This window comes from Pseudophryne corroboree, chromosome 10 (genome assembly GCF_028390025.1).
Source record: "Pseudophryne corroboree isolate aPseCor3 chromosome 10, aPseCor3.hap2, whole genome shotgun sequence".
NCBI classification, from domain to species: Eukaryota; Metazoa; Chordata; class Amphibia; order Anura; family Myobatrachidae; genus Pseudophryne; species Pseudophryne corroboree.
This window is the reverse complement of record NC_086453.1, coordinates 67,200,493-67,217,163: the sequence shown is the minus strand read 5'-3', so window position 1 is coordinate 67,217,163 and position 16,671 is coordinate 67,200,493.

Genomic DNA, 16,671 nt, shown 5'->3' with positions numbered 1-16,671 from the left:
ACCCAATCCAGCCCAGCAGTTAGTACAACACTAAATTCCCATCAGTATTGTCAGTAAAGAACACATTGTGGCAAGTTTTAGTCTTAGTGCAATCTTATTAATCTGTTCAAAGTCAAATGGCGGAGACAATGAGCGCTATCCAACAGGAACTAAGTGACATTAATATTGCATTCGATTAGCACATACAGTATCTGCCCTTGAAATCCAGTTCAATAGTTACCGAGGAGACAAATGAGATAATGGGGTCTATTTATTAACATTATTTTTACTAAAATAATGTGAAAAAGGGTGTTTTCTGTTTTCACACCCTTTTCACATTATTTTAGTATCACCTGAATGTATTTCCAAACCCTTTTTTCACTTTTTTTTTAGTACCCCACATCGCATTCCCCATACTTATAATGGGAAATGTGATGTGGCCAAATTTACAAAATATTACTAAATTTACTAAAAAAAAAAAAGTGAAAAAATACCGCAGTGTGCCCTGTGATAATCTCGCCATCTCAGGCTGGCGATATCACAGGGCAGCACTGCGATGTGCACCCTTTTGCCCAGCTGTCTCTGCCCTTGGCAGAGAAAGCTGAGCGGGGACCCGGCAGAGTGATCAGCTATGTGTGTCCGATGGACACACAAGCTGATCACAGGGTAAAAAAAGAGTTACAAAATAAAAACCATACTCACCTGTCCAGGGAGCCGGTGTCCGCTGCTCCGGTGAGCGCTGCCGGGCGCCAGGTCCCTCATGTGCTGCAATGTGACCCCGGTGCAGTAAAGTGATGCTGCAAAACTTTACAGCACCGGGGGGGTCACAGTACAGGAGAAGGACCCGGCACCCGGCAGCCTCCTGAAGCAGCGCGGACTGGCTCCCTGGACGGGTGAGTATATTATCCTGCTTGGGGGGGTCCGCGGCGCGCTGGGGTAGTCGCGATGGGTGGTTGACACAGGTGGTGGCAGTAGCGGCGATGTTGGCGGGGTCGGTGCATGCGCAGCAGGACATCTGGGTATTTTTTACGAAACTCCCCGATGGTGCTGCAAAAAGGCATCGCAGGGACAGAGCTTGACCGCAAGCTCTGTCCCTGCACGCGATAATTGATACATCCCTGAGATGTAAGAGTTTGAGAACCTGTGTGTGCACTAGATCAGTGGTTCTCAAACTCGGTCCTCAGGACCCCACACAGTGCATGTTTTGCAGGTAACCCAGCAGGTGCACAGGTGTAGTAATTACTCACTGACACATTTTGAAAGGTCCACAGGTGGAGCTAATTATTTCACTTGCAATTCTGTGAGGAGAACTGCAAAACATGCACTGTGTGGGGTCCTGAGGACCGAGTTTGAGAACCTGTGCACTAGATTAATTTAGCTGGAGTATAGCAACTAGCAAGGCAAGGGTAGATTGCAAGCAGACTGGATGCAAGATGAATTGGCAAGATTGGGGTTAATTGAAAACTATGGCTAGGCAATGCAGGCAAGGCTGATGCAAGAGAAGACAGCAAGACTTTATTTAACCAGATAGCAAAGCAGGGGTTAATTGCAGGTCAGGTTAGCAGGATACTAGAAAGGTTACTGCAGTCAAGCTCCACAAGGTATGATAACTGGAAGCCACAGGACTGAATATGCACTGGTAACAGAATAATGGGAACTGAATGATTTAATGAGGTGATAACTGCTGGGAGTAATCTAACTAGGTGAGTGTGTGTGTTGATTGAAAGCAAAGTTTTGTCAGCCTGACCTGAGTAGAGAAACTTGCTTGGTGAACAGTGACTAGGCTATAGTAACAGACAGGGGGAGATATGTAGCATGAATACTAGAGATGTGCACTTTAAATTTTTCGGGTTTTGTGTTTTGGTTTTGGGTTCGGTTCCGCGGCCGTGTTTTGGGTTCGACCGCGTTTTGGCAAAACCTCACCGAATTTTTTTTGTCGGATTCGGGTGTGTTTTGGATTCGGGTGTTTTTTTTTAAAAACACTAAAAAACAGCTTAAATCATAGAATTTGGGGGTCATTTTGATCCCAAAGTATTATTAACCTCAAAAACCATAATTTCCACTCATTTTCAGTCTATTCTGAATACCTCACACCTCACAATATTATTTTTAGTCCTAAAATTTGCACCTAGGTCGCTGGATGACTAAGCTAAGCGACCCTAGTGGCCGACACAAACACCGTGCCCATCTAGGAGTGGCACTGCAGTGTCACGCAGGATGGCCCTTCCAAAAAACACTCCCCAAACAGCACATGACGCAAAGAAAAAAAGAGGCGCAATGAGGTAGCTGTGTGAGTAAGATAAGCGACCCTAGTGGCCGACACAAACACCGGGCCCATCTAGGAGTGGCACTGCAGTGTCACGCAGGATGGCCCTTCCAAAAAACACTCCCCAAACAGCACATGACGCAAAGAAAAAAAGAGGCGCAATGAGGTAGCTGTGTGAGTAAGATAAGCGACCCTAATGGCCGACACAAACACCGTGTCCATCTAGGAGTGGCACTGCAGTGTCACGCAGGATGGCCCTTCCAAAAAAACCTCCCCAAACAGCACATGACGCAAAGAAAAAAAGAGGCGCAATGAGGTAGCTGTGCGAGTAAGATAAGCGACCCTAGTGGCCGACACAAACACCGTGCCCATCTAGGAGTGGCACTGCAGTGTCACGCAGGATGGCCCTTCCAAAAAACCCTCCCCAAACAGCACATGACGCAAAGAAAAAAAGAGGCGCAATGAGGTAGCTGTGTGAGTAAGATAAGCGACCCTAGTGGCCGACACAAACACCGTGCCCATCTAGGAGTGGCACTGCAGTGTCACGCAGGATGGCCCTTCCAAAAAACCCTCCCCAAACAGCACATGACGCAAAGAAAAAAAGAGGCGCAATGAGGTAGCTGTGTGAGTAAGATAAGCGACCCTAGTGGCCGACACAAACACCGTGCCCATCTAGGAGTGGCACTGCAGTGTCACGCAGGATGGCCCTTCCAAAAAACCCTCCCCAAACAGCACATGACGCAAAGAAAAAAAGAGGCGCAATGAGGTAGCTGTGTGAGTAAGATAAGCGACCCTAGTGGCCGACACAAACACCGTGCCCATCTAGGAGTGGCACTGCAGTGTCACGCAGGATGGCCCTTCCAAAAAACCCTCCCCAAACAGCACATGACGCAAAGAAAAAAAGAGGCGCAATGAGGTAGCTGTGTGAGTAAGATAAGCGACCCTAGTGGCCGACACAAACACCGGGCCCATCTAGGAGTGGCACTGCAGTGTCACGCAGGATGGCCCTTCCAAAAAACATTCCACAAACAGCACATGACGCAAAGAAAAATTAAAGAAAAAAGAGGTGCAAGATGGAATTGTCCTTGGGCCCTCCCACCCACCCTTATGTTGTATAAACAGGACATGCACACTTTAACCAACCCATCATTTCAGTGACAGGGTCTGCCACACGACTGTGACTGAAATGACGGGTTGGTTTGGACCCCCACCAAAAAAGAAGCAATTAATCTCTCCTTGCACAAACTGGCTCTACAGAGGCAAGATGTCCACCTCATCATCATCCTCCGATATATCACCGAGTACATCCCCCTCCTCACAGATTATCAATTCGTCCCCACTGGAATCCACCATCTCAGCTCCCTGTGTACTTTGTGGAGGCAATTGCTGCTGGTCAATGTCTCCACGGAGGAATTGATTATAATTCATTTTAATGAACATCATCTTCTCCACATTTTCTGGATGTAACCTCGTACGCCGATTGCTGACAAGGTGAGCGGCGGCACTAAACACTCTTTCGGAGTACACACTTGTGGGAGGGCAACTTAGGTAGAATAAAGCCAGTTTGTGCAAGGGCCTCCAAATTGCCTCTTTTTCCTGCCAGTATAAGTACGGACTGTGTGACGTGCCTACTTGGATGCGGTCACTCATATAATCCTCCACCATTCTTTCAATGGTGAGAGCATCATATGCAGTGACAGTAGACGACATGTCCGTAATCGTTGTCAGGTCCTTCAGTCCGGACCAGATGTCAGCATCAGCAGTCGCTCCAGACTGCCCTGCATCACCGCCAGCGGGTGGGCTCGGAATTCTGAGCCTTTTCCTCGCACCCCCAGTTGCGGGAGAATGTGAAGGAGGAGATGTTGACAGGTCGCGTTCCGCTTGACTTGACAATTTTGTCACCAGCAGGTCTTTCAACCCCAGCAGACTTGTGTCTGCCGGAAAGAGAGATCCAAGGTAGGCTTTAAATCTAGGATCGAGCACGGTGGCCAAAATGTAGTGCTCTTATTTCAACAGATTGACCACCCGTGAATCCTTGTTAAGCGAATTAAGGGCTCCATCCACAAGTCCCACATGCCTAGCGGAATCGCTCCGTGTTAGCTCCTCCTTCAATGTCTCCAGCTTCTTCTGCAAAAGCCTGATGAGGGGAATGACCTGACTCAGGCTGGCAGTGTCTGAACTGACTTCACGTGTGGCAAGTTCAAAGGGCATCAGAACCTTGCACAACGTTGAAATCATTCTCCACTGCGCTTGAGACAGGTGCATTCCACCTCCTATATCGTGCTCAATTGTATAGGCTTGAATGGCCTTTTGCTGCTCCTCCAACCTCTGAAGCATATAGAGGGTTGAATTCCACCTCGTTACCACTTCTTGCTTCAGATGATGGCAGGGCAGGTTCAGTAGTTTTTGGTGGTGCTCCAGTCTTCTGTACGTGGTGCCTGTACGCCGAAAGTGTCCCGCAATTCTTCTGGCCACCGACAGCATCTCTTGCACGCCCCTGTCGTTTTTTTAAAAATTCTGCACCACCAAATTCAAGGTATGTGCAAAACATGGGACGTGCTGGAATTTGCCCATATTTAATGCACACACAATATTGCTGGCGTTGTCCGATGCCACAAATCCACAGGAGAGTCCAATTGGGGTAAGCCATTCCGCGATGATCTTCCTCAGTTGCCGTAAGAGGTTTTCAGCTGTGTGCGTATTCTGGAAAGCGGTGATACAAAGCGTAGCCTGCCTAGGAAAGAGTTGGCGTTTGCGAGATGCTGCTACTGGTGCCGCCGCCGCTCCATACATCTACCCAGTGGGCTGTCACAGTCATATAGTCCTGACCCTGCCCTGCTCCACTTGTCCACATGTCCGTGGTTAAGTGGACATTGGGTACAACTGCATTTTTTAGGACACTGGTGAGTCTTTTTCTGACGTCCGTGTACATTCTCGGTATCGCCTGCCTAGAGAAGTGGAACCTAGATGGTATTTGGTAACGGGGGCACACTGCCTCAATAAATTGTCTAGTTCCCTGTGAACTAACGGCGGATACCGGACGCACGTCTAACACCAACATAGTTGTCAAGGCCTCAGTTATCCGCTTTGCAGCAGGATGACTGCTGTGATATTTCATCTTCCTCGCAAAGGACTGTTGGACAGTCAATTGCTTACTGGAAGTAGTACAAGTGGGCTTACGACTTCCCCTCTGGGATGACCATCGACTCCCAGCAGCAACAACAGCAGCGCCAGCAGCAGTAGGCGTTACACGCAAGGATGCATCGGAGGAATCCCAGGCAGGAGAGGACTCGTCAGAATTGCCAGTGACATGGCCTGCAGGACTATTGGCATTCCTGGGGAAGGAGGAAATTGACACTGAGGGAGTTGGTGGGGTGGTTTGCGTGAGCTTGGTTACAAGAGGAAGGGATTTACTGGTCAGTGGACTGCTTCCGCTGTCGGCCAAAGTTTTTGAACTTGTCACTGACTTATTATGAATGCGCTGCAGGTGACGTATAAGGGAGGATGTTCCGAGGTGGTTAACGTCCTTACCCCTACTTATTACAGCTTGACAAAGGGAACACACGGCTTGACAAATGTTGTCCGCATTTCTGGTGAAATACTTCCACACCGAAGAGCTGATTTTTTTGGTATTTTCACCAGGCATGTCAACGGCCATATTCCTCCCACGGACAACAGGTGTCTCCCCGGGTGCCTGACTTAAACAAACCACCTCACCATCAGAATCCTCCTTGTCAATTTCCTCCCCAGCGCCAGCAACACCCATATCCTCCTCATCCTGGTGTACTTCAACACTGACATCTTCAATCTGACTATCAGGAACTGGACTGCGGGTGCTCCTTCCAGCACTTGCAGGGGGCGTGCAAATGGTGGAAGGCGCATGCTCTTTACGTCCAGTGTTGGGAAGGTCAGGCATCGCAACCGACACAATTGGACTCTCCTTTGTGGATTTGGGATTTCGAAGAACGCACAGTTCTTTGCGGTGCTTTTGCCAGCTTGAGTCTTTTCAGTTTTCTAGCGAGAGGCTGAGTGCTTCCATCCTCATGTGAAGCTGAACCACTAGCCATGAACATAGGCCAGGGCCTCAGCCGTTCCTTGCCACTCCGTGTAGTAAATGGCATATTGGCAAGTTTACGCTTCTCCTCCGACAATTTTATTTTAGGTTTTGGAGTCCTTTTTTTACTGATATTTGGTGTTTTGGATTTGACATGCTCTGTACTATGACATTGGGCATCGGCCTTGGCAGACGACGTTGCTGGCATTTCATCGTCTCGGCCATGACTAGTGGCAGCAGCTTCAGCACGAGGTGGAAGTGGATCTTGATCTTTCCCTAATTTTGGAACCTCAACATTTTTGTTCTCCATATTTTAATAGGCACAACTAAAAGGCACCTCAGGTAAACAATGGAGATGGATGGATACTAGTATACTTATGGATGGACTGCCGAGTGCCGACACAGAGGTAGCTACAGCCGTGGACTACCGTACTGTACTGTGTCTGCTGCTAATATAGACTGGTTGATAATGAGATGTAGTATGTATAAAGAAGAAAGAAAAAAAAACCACGGGTAGGTGGTATACAATTATGGATGGACTGCCGAGTGCCGACACAGAGGTAGCTACAGCCGTGGACTACCGTACTGTACTGTGTCTGCTGCTAATATAGACTGGATGATAATGAGATGTAGTATGTATAAAGAAGAAAGAAAAAAAAACCACGGGTAGGTGGTATACAATTATGGACGGACTGCCGAGTGCCGACACAGAGGTAGCTACAGCCGTGGACTACCGTACTGTACTGTGTCTGCTGCTAATATAGACTGGTTGATAATGAGATGTAGTATGTATAAAGAAGAAAGAAAAAAAAACCACGGGTAGGTGGTATACAATTATGGATGGACTGCCGAGTGCCGACACAGAGGTAGCTACAGCCGTGGACTACCGTACTGTACTGTGTCTGCTGCTAATATAGACTGGATGATAATGAGATGTAGTATGTATAAAGAAGAAAAAAAAACCACGGGTAGGTGGTATACAATTATGGATGGACTGCCGAGTGCCGACACAGAGGTAGCTACAGCCGTGGACTACCGTACTGTACTGTGTCTGCTGCTAATATAGACTGGATGATAATGAGATGTAGTATGTATAAAGAAGAAAGAAAAAAAAAACACGGGTAGGTGGTATACAATTATGGACGGACTGCCGAGTGCCGACACAGAGGTAGCTACAGCCGTGGACTACCGTACTGTACTGTGTCTGCTGCTAATATAGACTGGTTGATAATGAGATGTAGTATGTATAAAGAAGAAAGAAAAAAAAACCAAGGGTAGGTGGTATACAATTATGGATGGACTGCCGAGTGCCGACACAGAGGTAGCTACAGCCGTGGACTACCGTACTGTACTGTGTCTGCTGCTAATATAGACTGGTTGATAATGAGATGTAGTATGTATAAAGAAGAAAGAAAAAAAAACCAAGGGTAGGTGGTATACAATTATGGATGGACTGCCGAGTGCCGACACAGAGGTAGCTACAGCCGTGAACTACCGTACTGTGTCTGCTGCGACTGGATGATAAATAATGATATAATATATATATATATATCACTACTGCAGCCGGACAGGTATATATTATATAATGACGGACCTGCTGGACACTGTCTGTCAGCAGAATGAGTTTTTTATAGAATAAAAAAACACCACACAAGTCACACGACGAGTGTTTAACTTTTTCAGGCAATCACAATATAGTATACTATACTGGTGGTCAGTGTGGTCAGGTCACCGGTCAGTCACACTGGCAGTGGCACTCCTGCAGCAAAAGTGTGCACTGTTTAATTTTAATAATATGTATGTACTCCTGGCTCCTGCTATAACCTATAACTGCTCCCCAGTCTCCCCCACAATTAAGCTGTGTGAGCACAGTCAGATATTATACATAGATGATGCAGCACACTGGGCTGAGCACAGATATGGTATGTGACTGAGTCACTGTGTATCGTTTTTTTCAGGCAGAGAACGGATTATATTAAATAAAACTGCACTGGTGGTCACTGGTCAGTGGTCAGTCACTAGTAAACTCTGCACTCTCTAGTACTCCTAAGCTCCAGTAAATCAAGTGTCTCTGTCTCAATCTCACTCTCTCTCTTCTAATCTAAATGGAGAGGACGCCAGCCACGTCCTCTCCCTATCAATCTCAATGCACGTGTGAAAATGGCGGCGACGCGCGGCTCCTTATATAGAATCCGAGTCTCGCGATAGAATCCGAGCCTCGCGAGAATCCGACAGCGTCATGATGACGTTCGGGCGCGCTCGGGTTAACCGAGCAAGGCGGGAAGATCCGAGTCGCTCGGATCCGTGTAAAAAAAGCTGAAGTTCGGGCGGGTTCGGATTCCGAGGAACCGAACCCGCTCATCTCTAATTAATACAGATATCCAGGAAATGCTGCAGTCCTGTGAATAGAGCACGGCTGGAGTGAATATGGGTGGTCATTCCGAGTTGTTCGCTCGTTGACGATTTTTGCTATGCTGCGATTTGCTGCTAAATGCGCATGCGCATGGTATGCAGAGCGCATGCACTTAGTTATTTAACTAAAAACTTAGCAGTTTTGCTGTTGTTCGTGCGGTGCTTTTCACTCTCACTGCTGATTGGTGAGTGATTGACAGGAAAGGGGCGTTTCTGGGTGGTAACTGAGCGTTTTCAGGGAGTGTGCTAAAAACGCAGGCGTGCCAGGCAAAAAACGCGGGAGTGTCTGGAGAAATGGGGGAGTGGCTGGCCGAATGCAGGGCGTGTTTGTGACGTCAAAGCAGGAACTAAACGGACTGAGGTGATCACAATCTAGGAGTAGGTCTGGAGCTACTCAGAAACTGCAAGGAATTATTTAGTAGCTATTCTGCTAAGCTAAGATACACTCCCAGATGGCGGCGGCCTAGCGTGTGCTAAAAGCAGCTAGCGAGCGAACAACTCGGAATGACCCCCATAGTTTCCTAACGACAACCAAGGACACACAGGCTGGATGTACACGAGACCTGAGGTGGCAGGATATATTCACAAAGACTTGGCAGGAGTCTATGCAAGTATCAGTGTAATACCCTGTTCTTGTAATAAGTTAATTTGAGCAGTTAATAGAATATTAATATAACTATAAAATATAAATTAAAAGTATTATATTAAAGGTTATGTTACCCTCATAGAGGGCAAAGAACTTATGAAGCAGGGTAAATGGGACAGGCCGAGCAGTTAACGGCCCAGGGGTTAGACAGGCTCGTGACTTTCAGACTTGCTTATTAACCTGACTATAGGGGAGCTCTGGTCGCCTATAAGCCTAAGATATAGTCGGCGCGTGCAGGAAAAATAACGGCGGGACTGATCCGGGCATTTGAACAGAGCCTATAAAAGAATCAAAAAAACTGAAAAGGAGTGTGTGTGGTGCTGAGGTGATCTCGGAATACGGAGGTGCGGCAGCTGTCCCTGGCACAGTGTGTGGTCACAGAGCGGGCCGGTGGGATGTCCTGGCTGTCGGCGGAGGAGAGAGTGAACGCCGGAGCTGTGTTCCTGTGACCGCGAGAGAGTCAAGTAAAGAGAGAGGGAGCTTCAGCCGGTGATCGTGACAGAGGGACACCCGGACACATACCTGACGCTGCCTCCAGGGATCCCGTGCAGCACAACGAGTCTCCGGCTTTGGATCTGACAGAAAGAGGAGGTCCGTGAGGGGACGACGGGGATAGAGGAGGTACCTTGGGCGGACCGACTGGAGAAAACGCCCTGGGGACACCCTGAGGGACGTAACAAAGGAAGAATCGGCTACCCTGCCCTGGCTAACAGGGACCCGGTATATGTGAGTGACAGGACAAGGGAGAACGGGAGGTAGTTCATTGAGACTCCGTACCAGGTTAGAGGCTGGCAGAAAGAGAAATAGAGAGGCAGTGGATTAGGAGAGCAGTACACTACAGAGAGTTATCAAGGTCCGACATTTCTCCGCACTAAAACTTTGATAAATTATAAAATAGAAAAGGAAATACCTAGATTTATCAGTACAGTGCCCTAACGCATGAGAACTGGTGAAACAACGTTCACAGCTAACTCTCCCTGAAGGAACATTGCTGCAACATCTCACGACTCCACATGCATTTAATCCATGAGTGACAGATGAGGGATATTCCTAACATAAACTGGCTGTCAGTAATGAAAGGAAAATAATAACCAGTGAGAAGAAACAATAACAGTTAACTGGATATCATATAATATTGTAATTTTTATTCTGAGTGAGATTTACCTCTGCACACAGTGTCGGACTGGGGCATGTAGGGCCCACCGGGGGGAATGCAGTGGTAGGGGCCCATGTTTATGGGTGTGGCCAGTCTTTAGAGGGGGTGTGGCCTGCCACCACATTGGTTTACCTAACCATTTTGCAAGTGTTGATCCCCTAGATAAATATATATACAGTAAATACTGTAGTGCATGTATGTTAATGTTCTAGATTAGTAACAGCACAATCTGGAACCTGATGCCTAGAGGAGGGGGTGGGCCCCCAGGCAGTAGGGCCCACCGGTGGTTTCCCCTGTACCCCTGTGGGCCAGTCCAACCCTGTCTGCACACACAGATTGATAGTTATAAAGCCGTTCTCTTTGCTATCTTGACACGCTGCTGTAGAGTCAGTGAGCCTTCCTTGCACATTGTAGAAAACTAGAGTAAAGGAAACAAAAAGAACAAAATAATTTACATCAGCTTTCTTCAGGTGGTCTTCAAGGTAACCAACCCAGTACAGAGTAGACAAGAGAATTACACACATTTTGAGATATACATACATCAAATAATCTAATAAATCCTACAGCCAATGAACACTTCCTGGTAGTAAAAGTTATTTAGATGACAGTAACTGCTGAGGACCGCAGCATCCGCGCATGTTGGATAGGATACGAGGAATTATTAGGAGTATCTATTCAGGAGTAATTCTACAATATAAACAAGGATTCCATTCACTGAGCTTCATCTGTAATGCATTAATGCTTAAAAGACTCCATGTGCACCAACTGAATGGCCATAGTTCACTACGCAGTATAAATACTTAAGGGTTATTAGACTATTTAGTATAGAGTGTAGAATAGATACAATTCCAGATACTTAGAAGTCTTGCTGGTTAAAATATTGTATTGTATCTGGCACACTGCAAGGGTATTTATGCAAAATATATGTGGGCTTATTTGTGGTTTATATCCTAACCTTTCTTACCCTCCAGGACCGAGATCTACTGGGATCCCTAATATGCAGTAAAATAAAGCAAGAACTTATATTCATTTCGTTAAGTGTATGATGGAATGCTGTTGCATGGTAGTATGAAAAATGTATTGTATATAATAGAACTGTATTCAATGCCATCTATTGCCTTCTATGTTTTATTATACCGTATTATACCGTACAAGTATATGAGAGTCCTGTTATTGGGAAATAAAATACATGTTTGTTTTATTGGTAATTCATGGATTGATCCCTTATTCCTGTGAAGAGGACGAAGGTCAGATAATAAATAAGGTACGATTCTCAGAACCCATTATACTATACTAGTAGTTGCTCACAACGTGTAGGGAAGAAGACAAGAGGCCGGTACCGTAAGAAGTGTGTTGTTACATCAGGACCACGCATGAGAATAACTGGAGGGCTATGGCTGGATGGTGACACGGAGCAGGAACAGACACAGGATGACAGGTATTGGGCAGGATCCAACAGGTCACAGGTCATAGGATTGGCAAGGAACCAGAGTTCAGACAGACAGGCCAGGGTTACAGGAACAGGGAAGTGCACAGCATGCAGTACGACCATAATGCATGTGCAGTCTGCCTATAATGACTCAACGCTGTAAATATCGACATTGGGTCTCTGACTCCGGCCCTTAGTTCGTATCAAGTATCAATGCTCTCTTTAATGTCTCATTAAGACCTCTGAGAGACAAGTGTGATTGTTGAAACAGCCATAACCAAAATATTCAGGTCCCGAGGCAGTGGCGCGTGGGACTCAAAGTACCGATGTTTGGTACATTGTGCATGCAGCGGACCCGTACTGCACACGTGCACACAGTACAGATCCTGCATCATCGGCTGTGGTACATTTACAGACACCAAGGGATTGACAGGCTGCAGACTTTGGAGGCTGGGAAGGGGAAGCGATGTGTCGGCTCCATTTTGTGGGAGTGCCAATGCCACCAGGGCCGAAACTAGGGGGGGGCTAGGGGGGCTGGCGACCTGGGCGCCGGATTGGAGGGGGCGCCGAGACCCCCTAACACCCGCCGCGGCACTTTTATAACTTTGAAACCCCCTTCTCCCGAGTGCCCAGCTCGGGGGGCGGGGTTTCGCGGAATGACGCGATTGCGTCGTGACGTCACGGCGCAAACGCGTCATTCCACGAAACCCCGCAGGAGGAGGGAGAAGGGGGAGCCGCGCAGACCGGACGAGGAGGGAGAGGCGGCTGAAGAGCGGCGAGAACCGCTTCAAATGTAAGTCAGCCCCTCTCCCTTCCTCTCTCTCTCTCTCTCTCTCTCTCTCTCTCTCTCTCCCTCCACCACCTGCCGCAATGTGTAAAATGGGGACCTGTGCCTGTCGCAATGTGTAAAATGGGGACCTGTGCCTGCCGCAATGTGTAAAATGGGGACCTGTGCCTGCCGCAATGTGTAAAATGGGGACCTGTGCCTGCCGCAATGTGTAAAATGGGGACCTGTGCCTGCCGCAATGTGTAAAATGGGGACCTGTGCCTGCCGCAATGTGTAAAATGGGGACACTTTTTCCTGCCGCAATGTGTAAAATGGGGACACTTTCCTGCCGCAATGTGTAAAATGGGGACACTTGCCAGCGTACTGTGTAAAATGGGGACACGTGCCTGCCGCAATGTGTAAAATGGGGACACTTTTTCCTGCCGCAATGTGTAAAATGGGGACACCTGTCTGCCGCAATGTGTAAAATGGGGTCACCTGTCTGCCGCAATGTGTAAAATGGGGACACTTTTTCCTGCCGCAATGTGTAAAATGGGGAAACCTGTCTGCCGCAATGTGTAAAATGGGGTCACCTGTCTGCCGCAATGTGTAAAATGGGGAATGGGGACACTTGCCTGTCGTACTGTGTAAAATGGGGACACTTTTTCCTGGACATGAAATTTATGTTAGAAAAGGCAATTTTTCAGGTAAAAAAGTTCTGAAAGAGAGATATATATATATATATATATATATATATATATATATAATATTTTTATTCATGTATTTATTTATTTTATTTTATTATTATTTTTATTTATTGTAAAATATTTATTTTATTTTTTTTGCGGGGGGGGGGGGGGGGGGGGTCAAATGACTACCTTGCCCCGGGTGACAAAAATCCTAGTTTCGGCCCTGATGCCACTGTCTTCATCTTCCGACAGAGATTCCTGGCCTTAGGAGCGGAGCTGCGGTGAACATCCAACATGACCTCGGGGTTCACTTTGGCGGCCAATGATGCTGCATCCTCATTTCACACATGAACGTAGGAGGTCTCTGCTTATACCACATGCCCCCTGCTGCTTTACCATATCTGACCATCGCTGCAGCCTCCGAGCAAGCAGCATCGATGCTCATTCCAAACACATCTGAACCACCCCACATTGGGCCTAATTCAAAACTGATTGCAGCAGCAAAATCTTTTTCTAATGGGCAACACCATGTGCACTGCAGGTGGGGCAGATATAAGATGTCCAGAGATAGTTAGATTTGGGTGGGTTATATTTAGAGATGAGCGGGTTCGGTTCCTCGGAATCCGAACCCCCCCGAACTTCACCCATTTTACACGGGTCCGAGGCATACTCTGATTCTCCCGTATGGCTCAGTTAACCCGAGCGCGCCCGAACATCATCATCCCGCTGTCGGATTCTCGCGAGATTCGGATTCTATATAAGGAGCCGCGCGTCGCCGCCATTTTTCACTCGTGCATTGGAAATGATAGTGAGAGGACGTGGCTGGCGTCCTCTCACTTTGTTTCAGGGGGCTGCATATCTTTATTCTGGGGACCAGCAGTATTATAGGAGGAGTAAAGTGCAGAGTTTTGCTGACAGTGACCACCAGTATACGTTGTCTGTCTGAAAAACGCTCCATATCTGTGCTCAGTGTGCTGCATATATCTGTGCTCATACTGCTTTATTGTGGGGACTGGGGACCAGCAGTATTATATAGGAGGAGTACAGTGCAGAGTTTTGCTGACCAGTGACCACCAGTATTATACGTTCTCTGCCTGAAAAACGCTCCATATCTGTGCTCAGTGTGCTGCATATATCTGTGCTCACACTGCTTTATTGTGGGGACTGGGGACCAGCAGTATTATGGGTGGTCTTCTGTATGCCGACTGATGGGATCCCGGCGCACAGTATACCGGCGCCGGGATCCCGACAGCCGGCATACCGACACTTATTCTCCCTCATGGGGGTCCACGACCCCCCTGGACGGAGAATAAAATAGTGTGGTGCGCGTAGCGCGCCACCGCGCCCGTAGTGTGGCGAGCGCAGTGAGCCCCGCAAGGGGCTCATTTGCGCTCACCACACTGTCGGTAAGCCGGCGGTCGGGCTCCCGGCACCGGTATGCTGGTCGCCGGGAGCCCGACCGCGGAACCGAATCCAAAACCAAAACACAAAACCCGAAAAATGTCCGGTGCACATCACTAGTTATATTGTTTCTGTGCAAGGAAAATACTGTCTGCTTTATTTTTACACTGCAATTTAGATTTCAGTTTGAACACACCCCACCCAAATCGAACTCTCTCTGCACATGTTACATCTGCCCCACCTGCAGTGCACATGGTTTTGCCCATTAGAGAACAATTTTGTTACTGCGATCAGGTCTGAATTAGGCCTATTGGTTGGTAGTTATGAATTGCTTGCAGTAGTTCTGCTAATTTAAGCTCACTATATTGCGCTGTTTGCATCGCAATGTATGCGCCTGTAGACGTGGGCATGTTGGTAATAGCACCCACAGTTGGCCTCTCAGCATGAAGGTGCAAAATTCACAGACCGATTCATAGATTCTTTGGCTTTGCCAACTGTATATTCACTGTAGCAATTTCATGATTGTTTCTATAATAAAGAAAGCGGCCACATCCAGTCTCTGTCAGCCATTCCTCTGCTGTGGGTCAATGGTTTGTGTGTGTGGGTTAGTCATACTTGCCTACCCTCCCGGAATGGCCGGGAAGCTTCTGAAAATCGTGTGACCCTCCCGGCCCCCCGGAAAGGTAGGCAAGCCTCCCACTTTCCCCCTCGGCCGCCCGCAGCAGAGAACAAGCCGGCGGCCCGAGGGGGTCCGATGACGCGATTCGCACGGAATCGCGTCATCGTAGCTCCGCCCCCTCGTTTCTCTGCACAGCACAGCGGGGGGCGGAGTCACGATGACGCGACCCTGATGTTACGCCCCTGGACCGCCCATCCTGCTGCCGGCCACGCCCCCGGACCGCCTATCCTGTGCCGGCCACGCCCCCCATACACCTACAACGCTGCCTCCTCCCGGAAGAGGAGGCAGCAAAGTAGGTAACTATGGGGTTAGTTCTGTACATCAGAAAGGGGAATTACAGCTGAAGCAGAGAGAGATAAAGTATCAAACCCAGCCTGTAACATGGCAGCTAGGAGCTGATTGGGTGATACTTTATACATGTCAACTTTATCACTCTCCAAGGCTTAGTAAATATGTCCCTATATCTGTCACTCCTTTTTAAGTAAAACAAATCTCATATGAGAATCTATGATTCAGGCTCCAGAGTGCGGCCTTATTTGGGATACCACTGCAAGGGAGGAAATAGTTACCACCCCTTCCAACCCAGGAATCAATTGCTCATTTATATCTTACATCCACTGACCTTTGATTGAACTGGTCATATTAAAATCTGTTGTCTAGACTGACTAGAGCATCATTCTGTCTGAGCTGCTGTTACTGACCGGACTTGTTGTTGCTGTGTACCCTGGCCCTGGCATGTTCTACTGAACCCGTTCTGCCTGTCAGATCTTAGGGGGTGCTTCAGATCTGATCGCTGGGCTGCTAGCTTTGCTGTCCTGCGTTCAGATAGCCGCCGTCTCCAGGGGGAGTGTATATTCGCTGTGCAATTCTATGTGTACGCTGAGCTGCAAAAAATCCACTGTGTGCAGTGTGTGCGCGGCTCAGGACTTACTCCTACAGTGCGATGAGGACAGGCTGATCGGGGCCGGAGCTGACGTCACACACCCGCCCTGAAAACGCTTGGAGAACGCCTGCATAATTACGGACACTCCCAGTAAAAAGTCAGTTGCCACCCATAAATGGCCTCCTCCTGTCAATCACCTTGTGAACACCTGTGCGAATGGAATTTTCGCACCATCCCGTCACTGACCGGCGATGCCCTTTGTTGGTATCCGATGTGCGTGCGCCAGAGGCGGAACTACCGCCAGTGCAACC